This window comes from Tachypleus tridentatus, chromosome 3, assembly GCF_004210375.1.
Source record: "Tachypleus tridentatus isolate NWPU-2018 chromosome 3, ASM421037v1, whole genome shotgun sequence".
NCBI classification, from domain to species: Eukaryota; Metazoa; Arthropoda; class Merostomata; order Xiphosura; family Limulidae; genus Tachypleus; species Tachypleus tridentatus.
This window is the reverse complement of record NC_134827.1, coordinates 118,239,726-118,262,227: the sequence shown is the minus strand read 5'-3', so window position 1 is coordinate 118,262,227 and position 22,502 is coordinate 118,239,726. Positions and strand designations below refer to the sequence as shown.

The following is a 22,502-nucleotide window of genomic DNA, read 5'->3' as shown; positions in this document are numbered from 1 at the left end:
GCGAAATTCAGCCCTCAGAACTCGTGAGTTTTTGGCCAAACACTCGATCACTGTTCTTCCCCATCCCCCCTACTCACCTGACCTTGCTCCTTGCGATTTTTTCTTGTTCCCAAAACTCAAAAGACCCTTGAAAGGAAGAAGATTTGAGACGATTCCGAGATTAAGGCAAATGCGACGAAGGAGCTGGAGGACATTACAAAAGAAGCGTACCAGGACTGTTTCAACAAGTGGAAACATCGTTATGATAAGTGTGTGCGTTGGGAAGGAGAGTACTTTGAAGGGGTCCCAGACCTGTAACTTCTAAATAAAGTACATTTTGTTTTATGACGTCAGTCCGCGTATTTTTTAACAGACCTCGTAGATGATTATCAGATGGGACAAGGTCTGGAGAATATGGCGGATGTAGAAGTTTTTCCAATCTAGTTTTTCAATCTGTACAGATGTGATCCTTGCTGTATGGACCCGTGCATTATCCTGGTGTAACACAATGCATATACGATTGATCAAAGCAGGCCTCTTTTCTTTCAGTGCAACATTAAATCGCTCTAACTGTTAACAGTAGAAGTCTGATGTAGTCGTTACATTGAGTGGCAACAACTCAAAGTGGATCACACCAACAATATCCTTCCAAACACTTAACAAAACGTTCCTAGGGTGGAGATCCATTATGGGCTGTGCTTTAGCCAGTTTACCTGCACTGAGACATTGTCTGCGGCGTTTAACATTTTTATAAAATATCCACTTTTCATCTCCAGTCACTAACCTGTCCAAAAAAGGTTAGTTACGTCCACAAGAGTGCAGAGAAGTCCAAATGTCCACTCTTGCTCTAAGGCTGGCTTCTGTCAAATCATGGGGGACCTATCTTCCAAGTTTTAACACCATTCCAAGCTGTTGAAGATGACGGTGAACTGTTAAGTGGGTTGAATTAAGCTTCTAGTTCTTCAACTGTTACAACACAATCTTCATCAAGTTCAGCCAGCAGTCATCATTAAACTCAACAGGATAACCTGAACGTGACGCATCACTTAAGCTGTAGTCACCTGATCTGAACTTCTGAAACCACCTTCGACATTTTCTTTCATTCAGAGACTCCGCACCATAAACACCTTGAACGTTTCGTGTAGTTTCTGCTGCACTAAAGCCTTTATTAAACTCATAAAGCATCATATGCCTAATGTTTATTTGATTAATGATCTAAAACAATGTAGTTGGGTTAGTTTCTTTTATTTGTCTGAACATTTTTTATACACGTCCTACTACATATTTTAGTCATTAAAACCTTCTACAAAGTTAGACATGATGATGCACTTTTTGTATTAAATTTTCGGACATTACTTACGGGATGACCTGATAGCTAATGTGTTAATTAGTTTACTTCGATAATTTTAGGAAAACCGAGTTGTAACTATGATTACTTCTGTTATAATCGAAAAATGTTTGAAATACATCTCAGGCTCAGCATGGCAAGGTGGTTAAGATGTTGGATTCGTAATCCGAGGGTTACGGGTTCGAATCCCTGTAGCACCAAACTTGCACGCCCTTTAAGACGTGGGGGCATAGGTCAGTCCCATTATTCCTTTGTAAAAGAGTAGCCCAAGAGTTGGCGAGGGTGGTGATGACTAGCTGCCTTCCCTCTAGTCTTACACTGCAAAATTAGGGACGGCTAGCGCAGATAGTCCTTGTGTAGCTTTGCGCGAAATTAAAAACCAACAAATACAAATTTAAAATAATTTTTGTTTTTTTAATTTCGCACAAAGCTACTCGAGGGCTATCTGTGCTAGCCGTCCCTAATTTAGCAGTGTAAGACTAGAGGGAAGGCAGCTAGTCATCACCACCCACCGCCAACTCTTGGGCTACTCTTTTACCAACGAATAGTGGGATTGACCGTCACATTATAACGCCCGCAGCTGGGAGGGCGAGCATGTTTGGCGCGACAGGGATGCGAACCCGCGACCCTCAGATTACGAGTCGCAAGCCTTAACACGCTTGGCCATGCCGGGCCAATTTAAAATAAATAATTACAGTTATTAATTATTAATGTTGTAGAATAATTAGCTGAATATTGTTTAATAATGTTTTCATGTTTCCTCTACTCTGCCTCGAGTATTTCAAACAAACCTTTTTACTAACCACGTTATCTGACAAATCCGCCAATGTAACGTTCCACAGCGGGGGCGCTGCGCTCGTTCCACGCCCACCATTCAACGGTCGAGACTCTGGTTCCGCTGATTAACTTTGGGTCTACAGGTGTCATTATGGGTGTAGCATGTGTCACACCTGGGGGAGACCAAAAGGAGTCGGAAAGGCACGCCTTAAGCAGCAGGCGTGGCCGTCATATTATAAGTGAAATCCATATTTTCATTGCGTCACGTTGCACAGCAACCGTTGGGGTGTAGTATAAATATAACACCGGATTTAAATTCTATGATACGAATATTTAATCATCTAGTCAAATCTTTTTATAGCGTTGATTTTGTTTTTATCAGAAAGGGAAACGTGGAGTATATTTAGTTTTGTTGAAATGAAAACTGATAATTATAATTTACAGAGGTTCAGCAACAAAGTTCCCTCAAAATGCTTCGTCGTAAATTTGTGATGTCCGAAGCACATCATTCTAACCTGTTACTTTCCACAATCTGTACTAGGACAACGATTTTTCAGCACTCGTTTCAATAGTCCAGTTGCATATAAATCGAGTAAGTAACTTGACCATTATGCCTTGCGTGAATAACATGATTGTTTGTATCTTTATCAACAACTGCTTGAGGTACACAACGGCCGAACAAAAGGTATGGCTGAAAGACTTATCTTGGTATTTGTGTCATTTCCAGATGAAGATCTTTCGTCATTATGTTATCGCATGGGGAGGAGCGTTTAAGCCTATTCCTTTCAATGAAATTGGTATTTATAGGTTTTCGTCTGTTATAAGACGCAGCACTTAGCTTATCATGACTAGGGTTAAGACGCAGCACTTAGCTTATCATGGCTAGGGTTAAGACGCAGAACTTAGCTTATCATGACTAGGGTTAAGACGCAGCACTTAGCTTATCACTTCTAGGGTTAAGACGCAGAACTTAGCTTATCATGACTAGGGTTAAGACGCAGCACTTAGCTTATCATGATTAGGGTTAAGACGCAGCACTTAGCTTATCATGGCTAGAGTTAAGACGCAGCACTTAGCTTATCATGACTAGGGTTAAAACGCAGCACTTAGCTTATCATGACTAGGGTTAAGACGCAGCACTTAGTTTATCATGGCTAGAGTTAAGACGCAGCACTTAGCTTATCATGACTAGGGTTAAAACGCAGCACTTAGCTTATCATGGCTAGGGTTAAGACGCAGCACTTAGCTTATCATGGCTAGGGTTAAAACGCAGAACTTAGCTTATCATGACTAGGGTTAAGACGCAGCACTTAGCTTATCATGATTAGGGTTAAGACGCAGCACTTAGTTTATCATGGCTAGGGTTAAGACGCAGCACTTAGCTTATCTTGACTAGGGTTAAGACGCAGCACTTAGCTTATCATGGCTAGGGTTAAGACGCAGCACTTAGCTTATGATGGCTAGGGTTAAGACGTAGCACTTAGCTTATCATGGCTAAAGTACTTGTTGCAGATCCAAATACAGTGCAAGTGATATTTCTTGTAAATTCTAAATTTCCCATCTGAATACATGTAAAGTGCTTAATATCGATAGAGACCACTAGATAGCGCTTGTTTAAGTTTGGTTTGTTTTGAAAATCGTGCAAAGCTATTCGAGAGCTATCTACGCTAGGCATCCCTAATTCAGCAGTGTAAGACTAGAGAAAAGGCAGCTAGTCATCACCATCCATGGCCAACTCTTGGGCTACTCTTTACAAACGAATTGTGGGATTGATCGTAGCATTATAACGCCTCCACGGCTGAAAGACCGAGCATGTTGTTTGGTGTGACAGAGATTAAAACACGTGACCCTCGGATTATGAGTCGAGTGCCTTAACAACCTGGCCATGTTAGGCCCATCTTTACGGTCTATGTGTATGAATATTTTGAGTTGAATAAACTTCTTACACATCCTTCCCAAAACGACAAAATTATTCAGCATCACACTACTTACAAACGTCACTATCTATTTCTGACACATTCCGTTTCACCGAAACGTTATATTAGCTGTAATTTTCATGGGCCTTGCTAACTTGCATATTCATAATCGTTTTAATATAATAAACTCAAAGATCTGTTGTAGATACTCCAATATTTCAAATACTGTTTTTCTCGTCAACAACCGATGACTTGATTGGATTACCAGTTTTTAGATAAATCGAGAATTTTCCTTTGCTTTCGCCCCTTATTATCGTTGATTAAATCACCAATATTTTATACAAATAACTAATGTAACGTTATACCTGGTAAAATCATTTATAGGAAATAGAAATGACTCAGTAGAATAAAAAATTTGAAGGCAAAGAATGCATGTACTGTGTGACGTCTGAATACCTTAGGTTGACGTGGTTTGATCAGGTTACTTCACTCGGTGTTCAACACTACGCATTAGTTAATGGTCTAAATAGATTAATGTGGTTTGATCAGGTTACTTCACTCGGTGTTCAACACTACGCATAAGTTAATGGTCTAAATAGATTAATGTGGTGTGATCAGGTTACTTCACTTGGTGTTCAACACTACGCATTAGTTAATGGTCTAAATAGATTAATGTGGTTTGATCAGGTTACTTCACTCGGTGTTCAACACTACGCATAAGTTAATGGTCTAAATAGATTAATGTGGTTTGATCAGGTTACTTCACTCGGTGTTCAACACTACGCATTAGTTAATGGTCTAAATAGATTAATGTGGTTTGATCAGGTTACTTCACTCGGTGTTCAACACTACGCAAAAGTTAATGGTCTAAATAGATTAATGTGGTTTGATCAGGTTACTTCACTCGGTGTTCAACACTACGCACTAGTTAATGGTCTAAATAGATTAATGTGGTTTGATCAGGTTACTTCACTCGGTGTTCAACACTACGCACTAGTTAATGGTCTAAATAGATTAATGTGGTTTGATCAGGTTACTTCACTCGGTGCTCAACACTACGCATTAGTTAATGGTCTAAATAGATTAATGTGGTTTGATCAGGTTACTTCACTCGGTGTTCAACACTACGCATTAGTTAATGGTCTAAATAGATTAATGTGGTGTGATCAGGTTACTTCACTCGGTGTTCAACACTACGCATTAGTTAATGGTCTAAATAGATTAATGTGGTTTGATCAGGTTACTTCACTCGGTGTTCAACACTACGCACTTAGTTAATGGTCTAAATAGATTAATGTGATTTGATCAGGTTACTTCACTCGGTGTTCAACACTACGCACTAGTTAATGGTCTAAATAGATTAATGTGGTGTGATCAGGTTACTTCACTCGGTGTTCAACACTACGCATTAGTTAATGGTCTAAATAGATTAATGTGATGTGATCAGGTTACTTCACTCGGTGTTCAACACTACGCACTAGTTAATGGTCTAAATAGATTAATGTGATGTGATCAGGTTACTTCACTCGGTGTTCAACACTACGCACTAGTTAATGGTCTAAATAGATTAATGTGATGTGATCAGGTTACTTCACTTGGTGTTCAACACTACGCACTAGTTAATGGTCTAAATAGATTAATGTGATGTGATCAGGTTACTTCACTCGGTGTTCAACACTACGCATTAGTTAATGGTCTAAATAGATTAATGTGGTTTGATCAGGTTACTTCACTCGGTGTTCAACACTACGCACTAGTTAATGGTCTAAATAGATTAATGTGATGTGATCAGGTTACTTCACTTGGTGTTCAACACTACGCACTAGTTAATGGTCTAAATAGATTAATGTGATGTGATCAGGTTACTTCACTCGGTGTTCAACACTACGCATTAGTTAATGGTCTAAATAGATTAATGTGGTTTGATCAGGTTACTTCACTCGGTGTTCAACACTACGCATTAGTTAATGGTCTAAATAGATTAATGTGGTGTGATTGTTAATTAATTTCGTTTCTACCTTTTGTTACTACTTGAGCAAAGAAAGCTAGAATTGTTAAGTGTCTAACAGTAAGTTTTCTTCACTCTTGGATCCTTCCCAGGACATCCGAAGAACGAAAAACCTGTTTCTACATACCAAGTTCAATACCGTGACGAGTCAACCGGTCAGCAACAACAGTCGATGTTGTGAACAGGACAACGAGTATTGAACAATAACTATTTTCAAAACTGTACATACGGGTTTTGGTTTCGAGCCAGAAGCGACAAACAAATTAACTGTCTGGAGTGATAAAGATGATGTTTGACAGACGTACCTTTCAATAGACAGATAAGTAGAAACTACACTGGTCGTAAAGATGTTATCTCATCTCGATGAAAAACTGTAGTAATTTGTCACAAAGAAAGTTAATAAACGACTAGATGATAACCAGTAGTGTTATTACACAAGTATCAGGTACCTGGTGTGCCGATTAGTTCACTAAGTACTCCACGTACTGTTATCCGAGCTCTGGATCCTACAGTAATATAAGTTATCTGGTACAAGACGACTGGATCTTTACAGTAATACATGATAAGTTATCTGGTACAAGACACTGGTTCTTTACAGTAATACATGATAAGTTATCTGGTACAAGACACTGGTTCTTTACAGTAATACATGATAAGTTATCTGGTACAAGACACTGGATCTTTACAGTAATACATGATAAGTTATCTGGTACAAGACACTGGATCTTTATAGTGTTACATGATAAGTTATCTGGTACAAGACACTGGTTCTTTACAGTAATACATGATAAGTTATCTAGTACAAGGCACTGGATCTTTACAGTAATACATGATAAGTTATCTGGTACAAGACACTGGTTCTTTACAGTAATACATGATAAGTTATCTGGTACAAGACACTGGTTCTTTACAGTAATACATGATAAGTTATCTGGTACAAGACACTGGATCTTTACAGTAATACATGATAAGTTATCTGGTACAAGACACTGGTTCTTTACAGTGATACATGATAAGTTATCTGGTACAAGACACTGGATCTTTACAGTAATACATGATAAGTTATCTGGTACAAGACACTGGATCTTTACAGTAATACATGATAAGTTATCTGGTACAAGACACTGGTTCTTTACAGTACTACATGATAAGTTATCTGGTACAAGACACTGGTTCTTTACAGTAGTACATGATAAGTTATCTGGTACAAGACACTGGTTCTTTACAGTACTACATGATAAGTTATCTGGTACAAGACACTGGTTCTTTACAGTAGTACATGATAAGTTATCTGGTACAAGACACTGGTTCTTTACAGTACTACATGATAAGTTATCTGGTACAAGACACTGGTTCTTTACAGTACTACATGATAAGTTATCTGGTACAAGACACTGGTTCTTTACAGTAATACATGATAAGTTATCTGGTACAAGACACTGGTTCTTTACAGTACTACATGATAAGTTATCTGGTACAAGACACTGGTTCTTTACAGTAGTACATGATAAGTTATCTGGTACAAGACACTGGATCTTTACAGTAATACATGATAAGTTATCTGGTACAAGACACTGGTTCTTTACAGTAATACATGATAAGTTATCTGGTACAAGACACTGGATCTTTACAGTAATACATGATAAGTTATCTGGTACAAGACACTGGATCTTTACAGTAATACATGATAAGTTATCTGGTACAAGACACTGGTTCTTTACAGTAATACATGATAAGGTATCTGGTACAAGACACTGGATCTTTACAGTAATACATGATAAGTTATCTGGTACAAGACACTGGATCTTTATAGTGTTACATGATAAGTTATCTGGTACAAGACACTGGTTCTTTACAGTACTACATGATAAGTTATCTGGTACAAGACACTGGATCTTTACATTAGTACATGATAAGTTATCTGGTACAAGACACTGGATCTTTACAGTAATACATGATAAGTTATCTGGTACAAGACACTGGATCTTTACAGTAATACATGATAAGTTATCTGGTACAAGACACTGGATCTTTACAGTAATACATGATAAGTTATCTGGTACAAGACACTGGATCTTTACAGTACTACATGATAAGTTATCTGGTACAAGACACTGGTTCTTTACAGTACTACATGATAAGTTATCTGGTACAAGACACTGGATCTTTACAGTACTACATGATAAGTTATCTGGTACAAGACACTGGTTCTTTACAGTACTACATGATAAGTTATCTGGTACAAGACACTGGTTCTTTACAGTACTACATGATAAGTTATCTGGTACAAGACACTGGTTCTTTACAGTACTACATGATAAGTTATCTGGTACAAGACACTGGATCTTTACATTAGTACATGATAAGTTATCTGGTACAAGACACTGGATCTTTACATTAGTACATGATAAGTTATCTGGTACAAGACACTGGATCTTTACAGTAATACATGATAAGTTATCTGGTACAAGACACTGGATCTTTATAGTGTTACATGATAAGTCATCTGGTACAAGACACTGGTTCTTTACAGTAATACATGATAAGTTATCTGGTACAAGACGACTGGATCTTTACAGTAATACATGATAAGTTATCTGGTACAAGACACTGGTTCTTTACAGTACTACATGATAAGTTATCTGGTACAAGACACTGGTTCTTTACAGTAATACATGATAAGTTATCTGGTACAAGACACTGGATCTTTACAGTAATACATGATAAGTTATCTGGTACAAGACACTGGATCTTTACAGTAATACATGATAAGTTATCTGGTACAAGACACTGGATCTTTACAGTAATACATGATACGTTATCTGGTACGAGACACTGGATCTTTACAGTACTACATGATAAGTTATCTGGTACAAGACACTGGATCTTTACAGTACTACATGATAAGTTATCTGGTACAAGACACTGGTTCTTTACAGTACTACATGATAAGTTATCTGGTACAAGACACTGGTTCTTTACAGTAATACATGATAAGTTATCTGGTACAAGACACTGGTTCTTTACAGTAATACATGATAAGTTATCTGGTACAAGACACTGGTTCTTTACAGTAATACATGATAAGTTATCTGGTACAAGACACTGGATCTTTACAGTAATACATGATAAGTTATCTGGTACAAGACACTGGATCTTTACAGTAATACATGATAAGTTATCTGGTACAAGACACTGGTTCTTTACAGTAATACATGATAAGTTATCTGGTACAAGACACTGGATCTTTACAGTACTACATGATAAGTTATCTGGTACAAGTCACTGGATCTTTAGAGTAATACATGATAAGTTATCTGGTACAAGACACTGGATCTTTACAGTAATACATGATAAGTTATCTGGTACAAGACACTGGATCTTTACAGTAATACATGATAAGTTATCTGGTACAAGACACTGGATCTTTACAGTAATACATGATAAGTTATCTGGTACAAGACACTGGATCTTTACAGTAATACATGATAAGTTATCTGGTACAAGACACTGGATCTTTACAGTAATACATGATAAGTTATCTGGTACAAGACACTGGATCTTTACAGTACTACATGATAAGTTATCTGGTACAAGACACTGGATCTTTACAGTACTACATGATAAGTTATCTGGTACAAGACACTGGATCTTTACAGTTGATAAGTTATCTATCTTTACAGTAATACATGATAAGTTATCTGGTACAAGACACTGGATCTTTACAGTAATACATGATAAGTTATCTGGTACAAGACACTGGATCTTTACAGTAATACATGATAAGTTATCTGGTACAAGACACTGGATCTTTACAGTAATACATGATAAGTTATCTGGTACAAGACACTGGATCTTTACAGTAATACATGATAAGTTATCTGGTACAAGACACTGGTTCTTTACAGTAATACATGATAAGTTATCTGGTACAAGACACTGGATCTTTACAGTAATACATGATAAGTTATCTGGTACAAGACACTGGATCTTTACAGTAATACATGATAAGTTATCTGGTACAAGACACTGGTTCTTTACAGTAATACATGATAAGTTATCTGGTACAAGACACTGGATCTTTACAGTAATACATGATAAGTTATCTGGTACAAGACACTGGATCTTTACAGTAATACATGATAAGTTATCTGGTACAAGACACTGGATCTTTACAGTAATACATGATAAGTTATCTGGTACAAGACACTGGATCTTTACAGTAATACATGATAAGTTATCTGGTACAAGACACTGGTAATACATGATAAGTTATCTGGTACAAGACATGATAAGTTATCTGGTACAAGACACTGGTTCTTTACAGTAATACATGATAAGTTATCTGGTACAAGACACTGGATCTTTACAGTAATACATGATAAGTTATCTGGTACAAGACACTGGTTCTTTACAGTAATACATGATAAGTTATCTGGTACAAGACACTGGATCTTTACAGTAATACTGGTATGGATCTTTAAGTTATGGTTCTTTACAGTAAGATAAGTTATCTGGTACAAGACACTGGATCTTTACAGTAATACATGATAAGTTATCTGGTACAAGACACTGGATCTTTACAGTAATACATGATAAGTTATCTGGTACAAGACACTGGATCTTTACAGTAATACATGATAAGTTATCTGGTACAAGACACTGGATCTTTACAGTAATACATGATAAGTTATCTGGTACAAGACACTGGTTCTTTACAGTAATACATGATAAGTTATCTGGTACAAGACACTGGATCTTTACAGTAATACATGATAAGTTATCTGGTACAAGACACTGGATCTTTACAGTAATACATGATAAGTTATCTGGTACAAGACACACTGGATAAGTTATCTGGTACAAGACACTGGACTTTACAGTAATACATGATAAGTTATCTGGTACAAGACACTGGATCTTTACAGTAATACATGATAAGTTATCTGGTACAAGACACTGGATCTTTACAGTATAAGTTACATGATAAGTTATCTGGTACAAGACACTGGATCTTTACAGTAATACATGATAAGTTATCTGGTACAAGACACTGGATCTTTACAGTAATACATGATAAGTTATCTGGTACAAGACACTGGTTCTTTACAGTAATACATGATAAGTTATCTGGTACAAGACACTGGATCTTTACAGTAATACATGATAAGTTATCTGGTACAAGACACTGGATCTTTACAGTAATACATGATAAGTTATCTGGTACAAGACACTGGATCTTTACAGTAATACATGATAAGTTATCTGGTACAAGACACTGGATCTTTACAGTAATACATGATAAGTTATCTGGTACAAGACACTGGATCTTTACAGTAATACATGATAAGTTATCTGGTACAAGACACTGGATCTTTACAGTACTACATGATAAGTTATCTGGTACAAGACACTGGATCTTTACAGTAATACATACTGGTACAAGACACTGGTTCTTTACAGTAATACATGATAAGTTATCTGGTACAAGACACTGGATCTTTACAGTAATACATGATAAGTTATCTGGTACAAGACACTGGATCTTTACAGTAATACATGATAAGTTATCTGGTACAAGACACTGGATCTTTACAGTAATACATGATAAGTTATCTGGTACAAGACACTGGATCTTTACAGTAATACATGATAAGTTATCTGGTACAAGACACTGGATCTTTACAGTAATACATGATAAGTTATCTGGTACAAGACACTGGATCTTTACAGTAATACATGATAAGTTATCTGGTACAAGACACTGGATCTTTACAGTAATACATGATAAGTTATCTGGTACAAGACACTGGATCTTTACAGTAATACATGATAAGTTATCTGGTACAAGACACTGGATCTTTACAGTAATACATGATAAGTTATCTGGTACAAGACACTGGATCTTTACAGTAATACATGATAAGTTATCTGGTACAAGACACTGGATCTTTACAGTAATACATGATAAGTTATCTGGTACAAGACACTGGATCTTTACAGTAATACATGATAAGTTATCTGGTACAAGACACTGGATCTTTACAGTAATACATGATAAGTTATCTGGTACAAGACACTGGTTCTTTACAGTAATACATGATAAGTTATCTGGTACAAGACACTGGTTCTTTACAGTAATACATGATAAGTTATCTGGTACAAGACACTGGTTCTTTACAGTAATACATGATAAGTTATCTGGTACAAGACACTGGATCTTTACAGTAATACATGATAAGTTATCTGGTACAAGACACTGGATCTTTACAGTAATACATGATAAGTTATCTGGTACAAGACACTGGATCTTTACAGTAATACATGATAAGTTATCTGGTACAAGACACTGGATCTTTACAGTAATACATGATAAGTTATCTGGTACAAGACACTGGATCTTTACAGTAATACATGATAAGTTATCTGGTACAAGACACTGGTTCTTTACAGTAATACATGATAAGTTATCTGGTACAAGACACTGGACTTTACAGTAATACATGATAAGTTATCTGGTACAAGACACTGGTTCTTTACAGTAATACATGATAAGTTATCTGGTACAAGACACTGGTTCTTTACTGGTTATCTGGTACAAGACACTGGTTACAGTAATACATGATAAGTTATCTGGTACAAGACACTGGATCTTTACAGTAATACATGATAAGTTATCTGGTACAAGACACTGGTTCTTTACAGTAATACATGATAAGTTATCTGGTACAAGACACTGGATTCTTTACAGTAATACATGATAAGTTATCTGGTACAAGACACTGGATCTTTACAGTAATACATGATAAGTTATCTGGTACAAGACACTGGATCTTTACAGTAATACATGATAAGTTATCTGGTACAAGACACTGGATCTTTACAGTAATACATGATAAGTTATCTGGTACAAGACTGGTACTTTAAGTACACTGATAAGTTATCTGGTACAAGACACTGTACAGTACATGATAAGTTATCTGGTACAAGACACTGGTTCTTTACAGTAATACATGATAAGTTATCTGGTACAAGACACTGGATCTTTACAGTAATACATGATAAGTTATCTGGTACAAGACACTGGTTCTTTACAGTAATACATGATAAGTTATCTGGTACAAGACACTGGTTCTTTACAGTAATACATGATAAGTTATCTGGTACAAGACACTGGTTCTTTACAGTAATACATGATAAGTTATCTGGTACAAGACACTGGTTCTTTACAGTAATACATGATAAGTTATCTGGTACAAGACACTGGTTCTTTACAGTAACATACATGATAAGTTATCTGGTACAAGACACTGGTTCTTTACAGTACTACATGATAAGTTATCTGGTACAAGACACTGGTTCTTTACATGATAAGTTATCTGGTACAAGACACTGGTTCTTTACAGTAATACATGATAAGTTATCTGGTACAAGACACTGGTTCTTTAGAGTAATACATGATAAGTTATCTGGTACAAGACACTGGTTCTTTACAGTAATACATGATAAGTTATCTGGTACAAGACACTGGTTCTTTAGAGTAATACATGATAAGTTATCTGGTACAAGATAAGTTATCACTGGTTCTTTAGAGTAATACATGATAAGTTATCTGTACAAGACACTGGTTCTTTACATGATAAGTTATCTAGTACAAGACACTGGTTCTTTACAGTACTACATGATAAGTTATCTGGTACAAGACACTGGTTCTTTAGAGTAATACATGATAAGTTATCTAGTACAAGACACTGGTTCTTTAGAGTAATACATGATAAGTTATCTGGTACAAGACACTGGTTCTTTACAGTAATACATGATAAGTTATCTGGTACAAGACACTGGTTCTTTACAGTAATACATGATAAGTTATCTGGTACAAGACACTGGATCTTTACAGTAATACATTAAAAGTTATCTGGTACAAGACACTGGTTCTTTAAAGTAATACATGATAAGTTATCTGGTACAAGACACTGGTTCCTTAGAGTAATACATGATAAGTTATCTGGTACAAGTCACTGGATCTTTAGAGTAATACATGATAAGTTATCTGGTACAAGACACTGGTTCTTTAGAGTAATACATGATAAGTTATCTGGTACAAGACACTGGATCTTTACAGTAATACATGATAAGTTATCTGGTACAAGACACTGGATCTTTACAGTAATACATGATAAGTTATCTGGTACAAGACACTGGTTCTTTACAGTAATACATGATAAGTTATCTGGTACAAGACACTGGTTCTTTACAGTAATACATGATAAGTTATCTGGTACAAGACACTGGTTCTTTACAGTAATACATGATAAGTTATCTGGTACAAGACACTGGTTCTTTACAGTAATACATGATAAGTTATCTGGTACAAGACACTGGTTCTTTACAGTAATACATGATAAGTTATCTGGTACAAGACACTGGATCTTTACAGTAGTAATACATGATAAGTTATCTGGTACAAGACACTGGATCTTTACAGTAATACATGATAAGTTATCTGGTACAAGACACTGGTTCTTTACAGTAATACATGATAAGTTATCTGGTACAAGACACTGGATCTTTACAGTAATACATGATAAGTTATCTGGTACAAGACACTGGATCTTTACAGTAATACATGATAAGTTATCTGGTACAAGACACTGGATCTTTACAGTAATACATGATAAGTTATCTGGTACAAGACACTGGATCTTTACAGTACTACATGATAAGTTATCTGGTACAAGACACTGGTTCTTTACAGTACTACATGATAAGTTATCTGGTACAAGACACTGGATCTTTACAGTAATACATGATAAGTTATCTGGTACAAGACACTGGATCTTTACAGTAATACATGATAAGTTATCTGGTACAAGACACTGGTTCTTTACAGTAATACATGATAAGTTATCTGGTACAAGACACTGGATCTTTACAGTAATACATGATAAGTTATCTGGTACAAGACACTGGATCTTTACAGTATCTTTACAGTATCTTACATGATAAGTTATCTGGTACAAGACACTGGTTCTTTACAGTAATACATGATAAGTTATCTGGTACAAGACACTGGATCTTTAGACCAATGTGGTAATTGCTAACATAAACGATTTACCAGCTACTTCGTTGAAATTACAATATGAAAATTTCTTACTGTTATATTACATACGTTAAGATGTGTTAAGCAGCAGTGTTATATTACATACGTTAAGATGTGTTAAACAGTAGTTTTATTACATACGTTAAGATGTGTTAAGCAGTAGTTTTATATTACATACGTTAAGATGTGTTAAGCAGTACTGTTATATTACATACGTTAAGATGTGTTAAGCAGTACTGTTATATTACATACGTTAAGATGTGTTAAGTACTCTTATATTACAGTACTGTGTTAAGCAGTTATATTTACATACGTTAAGATGTGTTAAGCAGTACTGTTATATTACATAGCCTTCAGAAAGACTAAAAATAACTCTAATTGTCTGACCAGTATCACAACACAGTTGTATAGAGATAAACATTGTCATTATTTTGCCACTCAGATATAACAGAACCGTTGCATAGAACATAAACAAATAATCAGTCTAAATAATAAGACATTAGAACATAAACAAATAATCAGTCTAAATAATAAGACATTAGACTATAAACAACTTAATATATAACAGTTATTCATACAGTAGGTCATAACACATGAAGATAAACTCTAGTGTTAGGTCAGAAGGTCACTACTCCTTTGTGTAAACACGTTTATTAACACCAGTGTTATTTAGGTCAGAAGGTCACGACTCCTCAATGCAAACACGTTTATTAACACCAGTGTTATTTAGGTCAGAAGATCACGACTCCTCAGTGCAAACACGTTTATTAACACCAGTGTTATTTAGGTCAGAAGGTCACGACTCCTCTGTGCAAACACGTTTATTAAAACCAGTGTTATTTAGATGAGAAGGTCACGACTCCTCAGTGTAAACACGTTTATTAAAACCAGTGTTATTTAGGTCTAAAGGTCACGACTCCTCAGTGCAAACACGTTTATTAACACCAGTGTTATTTAGTTCAGAAGTTCACGACTCCTCAGTGCAAACACGTTTATTAACACCAGTGTTATTTAGGTCAGAAGGTCACGACTCCTCTGTGTAAACACGTTTATTAACACCAGTGTTATTTAGGTCAGAAGGTCACGACTCCTCTGTGTAAACACGTTTATTAAAACCAGTGTTATTTAGATGAGAAGGTCACGACTCCTCTGTGTAAACACGTTTATTAACACCAGTGTTATTTAGGTGAGAAGGTCACGACTCCTCAGTGTAAACACGTTTATTAACACCAGTGTTATTTGGGTCTAAAGGTCACGATTCCTCTGTGTAAACACATTTATTAACACCAGTTATTTAGGTCTAAAGGTCACGATTCCTCTGTGTAAACACATTTATTAACACCAGTTATTTAGGTCTAAAGGTCACGATTCCTCTGTGTAAACACATTTATTAACACCGGTGTTATTTAGGTCAGAAGACCACGACTTCTCTGTGTAAACACGTTTATTAACACCAGGGTTATTTAGGTCTAAAGGTCACGATTTCTCTGTGTAAACACATTTATTAACACCAGTGTTATTTAGGTCAGAAGGTCACGACTCCTCAGTGCAAATACGGTTATTAACACCAGTGTTATTTAGGTCAGAAGGTCACGACTTTTCAATGCAAACACGTTTATTAACACTAGTGTTATTTAGGTCAGAAGGTCACGACTCCTCTGTGTATACACGTTTATTAACACCAGGGTTATTTAGGTCTAAAGGTCACGATTCCTCTGTGTAAACACATTTATTAACACCAGTGTTATTTAGGTATAAAGGTCACGACTCCTCTGTGTAAACACGTTTATTAACACCAGGGTTATTTAGGTCAGAAGGCCACGACTCTTCTGTGTAAACACGTTTATTAACACCAGTGTTATTTAGGTCAGAAGGTCACGACTCCTCTGTGTAAACACCTTTATTAACACCAGTGTTATTTAGGTCAGAAGGTCACGACTCCTCTGTGTAAACACGTTTATTAACACCAGTGTTATTTAGGTCAGAAGGTCACGACTCCTCTGTGTAAACACGTTTATTAACACCAGTGTTATTTAGTTCAGAAGGTCACGACTCCTCAGTGCAAACACGTTTATTAACACCAGTGTTATTTAGTTCAGAAGGTCACGACTCCTCGGTGCAAACACGTTTATTAACACCAGTGTTTTTTAGGTCAGAAGGTCACGACTCCTCTGTGCAAACACGTTTATTAACACTAGTGTTATTTAGGTCAGAAGGTCACGACTCCTCTGTGTATACACGTTTATTAACACCAGTGTTATTTAGGTCTAAAGGTCACGATTCCTCTGTGTAAACACATTTATTAACACCAGTGTTATTTAGGTATAAAGGTCACGACTCCTCTGTGTAAACACGTTTATTAACACCAGGGTTATTTAGGTCAGAAGGCCACGACTCCTCTGTGTAAACACATTTATTTACACCAGTGTTATTTAGGTCTAAAGGTCACGACTCCTCTGTGGAAACACGTTTATCAACACCAGTGTCAGTCAGGTCAGAATATCTTGATACTACACTATAGAAACACGTTTATTAAATACTGTAGCCGTTTTCCTACACAAAATATGGTATTTAACATCAGAAGACACAATTACGTTTCTAGAATGTGTAGATTATAGTGGAAACTTATGAACAGTATTTCTAGATAATAATGAGGAAGGTAAAATATTGGTTGACAGATAAGTATAAATAAAGACAGTGGCCCACCAGGGGTGTTTACTGAATTACATTTCACTTACTGGGGTTAAAAATAAAGATTGTCTAATAGTAAAACAGCGGTTATTTAAAAATGGGGACTCAAAAGCACAATAAACCTTTGTTTTAAAACAAAATGGGGTATTCACTATTACATGGTGTCAGATAAATTATCTGATAAGAATATTAAACTGTTTTCAATTCATTTCTTTATAAACGCTTATAACAGTTTGAATGTTTTATTCGGTAAACATCTTTAAGTTTTATTATTTGTTTTAAACACGTCTCAAACTTCAAGTAGTCTATTTCATATTTAATTTGTTTTTGTAACACCTAGTAACAACAATCTCTCGTAACAGATTTTTATTTGTTTAGCTTCTGAGTAAAATATTACTTAATAGTTACTTACGATGATGTTTCTTTACATAAAAATAACTCCTAATTACACGCACGTTTGGTAATTTTGAAGCTTATATTTTAAAAGAAATCTCAGTTTTCGTGACTGTAATAGGCTTAGCTACTGATGCAATGAAACAATTATTACGGTTTGTTACGTTCTCAGTAAACGAGTGCTAATTAAACGGTGCGACTTGTAATCTGAGGGTCGCGGGTTCGCATCTCCGTCGCGCTAACCATGCTCGCCCTCCCAGCCGTGGGGGCATTATAATGTGACGGTCAATCCCACTATTCGTTATTAAAAGAGTAGCCCAAAAGTTGGCGGTGGGTGGTGATGACTAGCTGCCTTCCCTCTAGTCTTACACTGCTAAATTAGGAACGGCTAGCACGGATAGCCCTCGAATAGCTTTGTGCGAAATTAAAAAAAAACAAAACTAAACTAATTAAACAAGGGAGGTTTAATGTAAACAGAACACAATGCTGTAAAAAATAGTATGTCAGGTTTCACACGTTATTATTCTAACTCACCAAACGCGACACTTGTTATTTGAAATATGCCCCCTTGTTGGAACCGAGCAAAACGTTGGCTCCGCATTTTAAACCTCCCCCAGAGAGCACATCGAAGTAAATCCGCTTCGTGAACACGGATTTTCCATTAACTTTTGATAACAAAAATCAACGATTTTGTCCAGAGGAAAGTCGGTTTCGTGAAGTAACACATCGTGAAGTGTTTGGGTGACGTCAGAAGTTACGAAGTAAACTGGTTAATAGGAAAAACCTATAACTTCCTCGTGCACGTGAGAACACACACGCCATGCTATCCAGGTTACAGGGTCAAGGTTCAAGGATTACCGCCAGAGAAGCTAACGAATCACGTGGTAGGGTGAATCAAGCTGTGAAATTATAGGTGTCAGCAGTCGTCAGTGATAAAGTATTTTATATTCTAATCGTATACTGTGCGTTTTAAAAGAATTACAGGCACTCAGTTGAACGCTGTGAGATCACTTACCCCTCTCCAATACTTGTTTCATCCTGTATTATGTGTATTGTATTCAATTACTGTATCGTGTTACCTTCGATAACACGTGATCTCTCACTCTCTTGTCTTGGATTATGTATATTATTATACAGTATGTATCGTATTCATTAAATTATCTGTATTGTGTATAGTACCCTAATACATGTATTCCTTCTTGAACTGCTGTAATACATTGTGTACTTTACGTATTCCTCCTTAAATTACTTTGTATCATTGTGTATATTACGTATTATTTCTCGAGTCACCTGTATGGTGTTTCGTGATGTTTGTACGTGTTTTTTTATTGAGCCACCTATATGGTATTTCGTGTTTATATGTACTTTTTATTGAGCCACCTATATGGTATTTCATGTTTATATGTATTTTTTATTGAGCCACCTGTATGGTATTTCATGTTTATATGTATTTTTTATTGAGCCACCTATATGGTATTTCGTCATGTTTGAAAATATTTCTTATTGAGCCACCTGTATGGTGGTTAGTCATGTTTCTATGTATTTTCTATTGAGCCACCTGGTATGATGTTTGGTTTCTGTTTGTATCAATGTATTTTCTTTGAGTCACATTATGGTGGTTTCATGTTTCTATGTTTTTCTATTTCTATGTATGATGTTTTTATTGAGCCACTTTGTATGGTGTTTCGTTTTGTTTCTATGTATTTTTTATTGAGCCACTTGTATGGTATTTCGTCTTGTTTGTATGTATTTTTTATTGAGCCACTTGTATGGTATTTCGTCTTGTTTGTATGTGTTTTTATTGAACTATTTGTATGCCGTTTGTGTAATTGTGAATTACAATATAAAATGTAGTTTTGTTGTTTGTAAATTGTTACAAGTACATTTTATAAGCTTATCAATAAATCTGTGAAACGCGGAGATAAATAATAAAAAATAATAAATAATAACAGTTAGATAACATATTACATACAGGATGATAAATAATAACAGTTAGATTACATATCACATACTGGATGATAAATAATAAAAGTTAGATAACATATTACATACTTGATGATAAATAATAACAGTTAGATAACATATTACATACTTGATGATAAATAATACAAGTTAGATTACATATCACATACTGGATGATAAATAATAAAAGTTAGATAACATATTACATACTTGATAATAAATAATAACAGTTAGATAACATATTACATACTTGATGATAAATAATAACAGTTAGATAACATATTACATACTTGATGATAAATAATAACAGTTAGATAACATATTACATACTTGATGATAAATAATAACAGTTAGATAACATATTACATACTCGATGATAAATAATAAAAGTTAGATAACATATTACATACTTGATGATAAATAATAAAAGTTAGATAACATATTACATACTTGATGATAAATAATAAAAGTTAGATAACATATTACATACTTGATGATAAATAATAAAAGTTAGATAACATATTACATACTTGATGATAAATAATAAAAGTTAGATAACATATTACATACTTGATGATAAATAATAAAAGTTAGATAACATATTACATACTTGATGATAAATAATAACAGTTAGATAACATATTACATACTTGATGATAAATAATAAAAGTTAGATAACATATTACATACTTGATGATAAATAATAACAGTTAGATAACATATTACATACTTGATGATAAATAATAACAGTTAGATAACATATTACATACTTGATGATAAATAATAAAAGTTAGATAACATATTACATACTTGATGATAAATAATAAAAGTTAGATAACATATTACATACTTGATGATAAATAATAAAAGTTAGATAACATATTACATACTTGATGATAAATAATAAAAGTTAGATAACATATTACATACTTGATGATAAATAATAAAAGTTAGATAACATATTACATACTTGATGATAAATAATAAAAGTTAGATAACATATTACATACTTGATGATAAATAATAAAAGTTAGATAACATATTACATACTTGATGATAAATAATAACAGTTAGATAACATATTACATACTTGATGATAAATAATAACAGTTAGATAACATATTACATACTTGAAGACTATTGAACTTTCAAGTTGAAATAAAATTGCTCTTTATGACGTTACTGCAAAATCACCTGAAGCAAACTTCATGTGTATTCTCAATCGATGTTTTGTAAATCGTTAAGTTTAAATTAAATAATCTCGTTACCAGGCGCAGAAGCCCCAGGCCGAAAATCGATTAAAATAAAACTCATATTAAATACTCTCGCCACAGGTGACACTCAGAGTGTATTTTCACCAGGGTGGACGGCCTAAAACTTTATCTCATGAGTCAAAGTAATTACTCTCGTTACCACCAGGGACGGTAGGAAATTTCGGTAGTCAAATCACTAGATAATTGTATTTCTGTAGACGAAAACACGAACCCGGCGGGTTTACAATGAAGGAACTCAACTAAACAAACTATGAATTCAAGGTATAATTAAAAGGTATATTCAGTTTGCTATACTGTTGGTAACTTTGATTTTTGGTGTTACTCAAGGCATGTAGTTTTCTTTGACCTCTAGAGTTACTACGTCACAATTTTGGTTATAAGTTTATAGTGCCCGATCCAGAATTTTTCGCAATTTTCTTATTTGACTACATGTAAAAATTAATTATGTGACTACACAAACACACACACACAGCGATATATTTACGGATTTACAACGCTAATATCATGGGTTCGATTCCCCTCGGTGGGCTGAGCAGATAGCCCGATGTGGCTTTGCTATAAGAAGAAAAAAACACATAAAACACACACACACATTATTTCAGTGGTAATAATACCACCTATCATGTATCTTTCATATCTCTCCTATCTAATAATATTTAACCCTTTAGATTTATTTGTTTCTAACAGAAGAAGGAAATAAATGAGCGAATATTCTGACTCTGGCACATCCTGTTGACAACAACAGTTTAAATATTGTTTTTCTATGTTTAATTTTCACTCCAGGCACAGCAGTGTCTGTTTAAATCTGATTATTATGGGATAACAGACGTACTTAAAACAGGCTAATGTTTGTTTAAAAAATAAAACACAAGAGCCTACGATTCCGGGGTCAGTGTAGTTAGGTTTCTCATAGCTTACATTTATAGCCCTAAAACGGGCATGCGCACTTCAAAAACACTGACGTTGCATGTACGAGTACTATATGTGTTTATCGGCAGTGGCAAACAAAAGGTAGGAGATCAAAGGTCACTTCGATATGATTTTCTCTGAA

General features: G+C 35.1%; 1 protein-coding gene and 1 long non-coding RNA gene across 3 annotated transcripts in view; one reads left to right on the top strand and one right to left on the bottom strand.

Annotated features, from left to right (window-relative positions):
- Positions 1-22,502, top strand: part of LOC143247856 (uncharacterized) — a 393,539-nt gene that overhangs the window by 152,298 nt on the left and 218,739 nt on the right. The window lies entirely within an intron of this gene.
- The window catches only part of LOC143247854 (uncharacterized), a 29,114-nt gene continuing 27,819 nt past the window's right edge, over positions 21,208-22,502 (bottom strand). Inside the window, exon 3 of the long non-coding RNA XR_013026729.1 lies at positions 21,208-22,006. This is a non-coding gene — a long non-coding RNA (uncharacterized LOC143247854). The remainder of the gene's footprint in view (positions 22,007-22,502) is intronic.